Source organism: Amborella trichopoda, chromosome 1 (genome assembly GCF_054954075.1).
Source record: "Amborella trichopoda isolate Santa Cruz 75 chromosome 1, AtrichopodaSantaCruz75HAP2 v2.0, whole genome shotgun sequence".
NCBI classification, from domain to species: Eukaryota; Viridiplantae; Streptophyta; class Magnoliopsida; order Amborellales; family Amborellaceae; genus Amborella; species Amborella trichopoda.
This window is the reverse complement of record NC_142336.1, coordinates 4,631,141-4,634,630: the sequence shown is the minus strand read 5'-3', so window position 1 is coordinate 4,634,630 and position 3,490 is coordinate 4,631,141.

Here is a 3,490-nt window from a genome sequence, read left to right as displayed (position 1 = left end):
GTTCGAAAAAGTCGGATATCCACTTTTGGGTGAAGCGTATGCATGTGCAAGAGATACCCCTATGCACTATAGAGCTGTGGTCACATCAGGTCGTGGTAAACTTGACTTGTCTCTAGGGGAGGACCTGTAATTCACAGACTGGGATTGCGACCCCTTAATTCATCGACCTAACTTTGGTAACCCGCTAATGAGCCCCTACTTGGACTGTGGGTCATGGGAAACACTGGGTCGGTTCGATAAAGCTAGTGTGGTCTGTAATCCACAGTTGAAGGTGGAGTACCCCATTATTACAGATTGATTATCTAAAACCATGCGGATCATTTTCCCATCATATTAATTTAATTGTGTTCATTTTATTATTAATATGATTTTACTTTTATTATTTGAATTTTTATGAGTCTCTCATTATTTTAATTATGATTTTTGGATTTATAAAAATATAGTTATAGATTTTACAAAGTTGTAAAAATTCAAATATATATATTAATTCATTTTATTTTAAAATTTTTTATAAAATTTCATGAGGGCCCAAAGTGTACATGGGCCCACATGTGCCACAAAAGGGAGGCACATCCCACCCTTTTGGATTCTTTGTGATCAAGGTATTTAAGATTATGGTAATTTTGATTTGAGGCATGTGGTTAAATCTTGAAAAGGATATAGCGGCCATGACAGAGTTTGTAATATGATAAGTATGCTTTAAAAAGGGATATGGTAAATTTGAATAGATGGTAAACATTGACCTTATATTGTTTAAAATTTTTGGTGGTATTTATTTACTTAATAATGTTTGACATATCCTTATGGAATATGTGATATGATCATGCTATTTTTATAGAATGCATGATATCTATTTTATCTAAATATATTGATGGAAATTAGTTTAAGGAAAGGGGGATAATAGTCTAAGCACCTATGGTCCATCTATGGAATTGATGGCTCAGATCTCTCACCCCACAAGTCACATTGATCAACAGTATAGATTCAATCTCATGAAAGAGGCAAACTATAGGAAAAACTTCAGAAATCTTAAACTTAAATATTCACTATAAATAGGGACACTCTCTATCTCTCATAACCTCTCTCTCCTATAACCTCTCTGTTACCCCTCTCTCTCTCCTAGAGGGGCACGCCCACTTTCTCTCCTATGAGTTTCTCTCTCTAACCCTCTCTAGATCTAAGAAGAAACTAAACCTAAGAAAATCCTCTGAGTTTGTCTCTCTAATCCTCTCTAAACCTAAGAAGAGCCTAAACCTCTAAGCAACTAAACCTAAAAAGAAACTAAACCTAAGAAACTTTCTCTCCTCTGAGTTTCTCTCTCTAACCCTCTCTAGACCTAAGAAGAAACTAAATCTAAAAAGAAACTTTCTCTCCTCGTAGTTTCTCTCTCTAACCCTCTCTAGACTTAAGAAGAAACTAAACATAAGAAACTAAACCTAAGAAGAGACTAAACTAGACCTAAGAAGAAACTAAACCTAAGAAGAGACTAAACTAGACCTAAGAAGAAACTAAACATAAGAAACTAAACCTAAGAAGAGACTAAACCTAAGAAACTTTCTCTCCTCTGAGTTTCTCTCTCTAACCCTCTCTAGACTTAAGAAGAAACTAAACTTAAGTTATTTTTGGAAGTTAGGGTTTTGTGGAGAATTAAGGCTTAAGAAGAAACTAAACATAAGTTATTTTATTTTTGGAGGTTAGGGTTTTGTGGAGAATTAAGGCTTAAGAAGAAACTAAACCTAATAAACTAAACATAAGTTATTTTTGGAGGTTAGAGTTTTGTGGAGAGAGTGGTTACATAATTTGGCCGAAATCAACATTCTTGATTCGAGATTGAAGCTAGACCACAGATCCCGAGGTTAGGGTTTTGTGGAGAATTAAGGATTGTTACATAATTTGGCCGAAATCAGCTTTCCCGATTCGAGATTGAAGCTAGACCGCAAATCCTGCGCCATTGGATGTGTAGGGTGTAAGAAGCCCTGTTGAGGTAATCTTTGGCATCTTTATTTTATACTTACTTGTACTTTATTTTATATTCTCAAGCACAATATTAGGTTGTATGAATGGCATCAAGTAATTGAGATTTATTTTATTGATGTGTTAATTATTTTTGGAATTTCTATTGTTTGTAACAAGACCAACTGTGAGTGATCTTGTTGCCAAAATTACAAAAGGTGGTGATTATTATTTTAAAAAAAAAAAAAATTGTATTTTTTCAGCAAAAGATCATATAAGTCTTTTTTCATTGAATAGTAATTGATTTGGTAAATCTGGCCCACCCAAAAAGATCAGCTCTGATAATGATAGTAATATTGGTCTGAGTGGAGGTGTTATTTGTGACAGTGATGGGAATGTTGGATCCTAAATGTATTAGAGAATTTTTTTTTATCCAAAATTCCAAAATCCTAATTAACCTCAAATTTCTCTCTACTTCATTTTTTGTCTCTCTATTTCTATATTTTTTATATTTGGTTTCCCCACTCTGTCTCTAACTTTCTTCTTCTTAGCATTATTCATATTCGGATTTCATTTCACTGCCTCATTCATATTCGGAGTTCATTTCGCTGCCTCTCTCCTCTTTAGAATTCATAGCTATTCTCGTCCTCTATTTTGCTAACGCATGTGAATTATAACTGTGAGCAAGGTTTAACTCTATTTTGCTGGCACATGTGCACTTCCTTTTATTTTATTATTGAATAAATTCCTTTAAAAGAAAAATAGAACAACTACAAACTCTATGATTCTTTGATACTGGATCTTCTTATTTTATTTTTTAATAAATTACAGTAATCCTTTCAAAAAATAGGACAACTACAAGCTCTTGGCACCTTAGAGAAACCACACCCCAACATAAAATATATTGAAATTTCAAATTTTCCTATTTTGAATATTTTAACCGATATAAATTGTATCTTTTTTCATCCCTTTATCTATTCATTTATTAGGTGGAACAAGCACTCATAGTGTGAATTACGAATGGGTAGTTGGTTATCTAAAATAGATGATATGCAGTAAGGGGAATGATTTCATGCAATAGTTGTATAGTAGTACAATGCAAGCATCTTAAAAAATTATATTAGAGATATTTTTTTGATACAAATTTCTAAATGTTCACTCTGGCAGTAAAAACATACACTCCGACATTCTGAATGTACGCTCCGACATTGTAGGTTTGAGCCGCAGCGCTCCGACATCATGAGAACTCACTCCGACAATGCAGGTCTGAGCCACAACGATCCGGCATTATGAGAATATGCTCTAGGTAAAGACGCGCTCTGGTAGTGCAAAGACACGCTTCGGCAGTATGCTACTTGGGACAAGCGAAATGATTTGGTTTATAAGGGAAGGGCATTTCTATCAAAAAATAACAACCTTTTACCTTACGGGTTTTTGCGAGGAAAGGTCGTTTTGGGGGAAAAATGCGAGAGAAAAGATTGAGGTAGGGTAAATAGCATAGATAGTCTATTTTAAGGTGTTTTTTTGTAATTTTCCC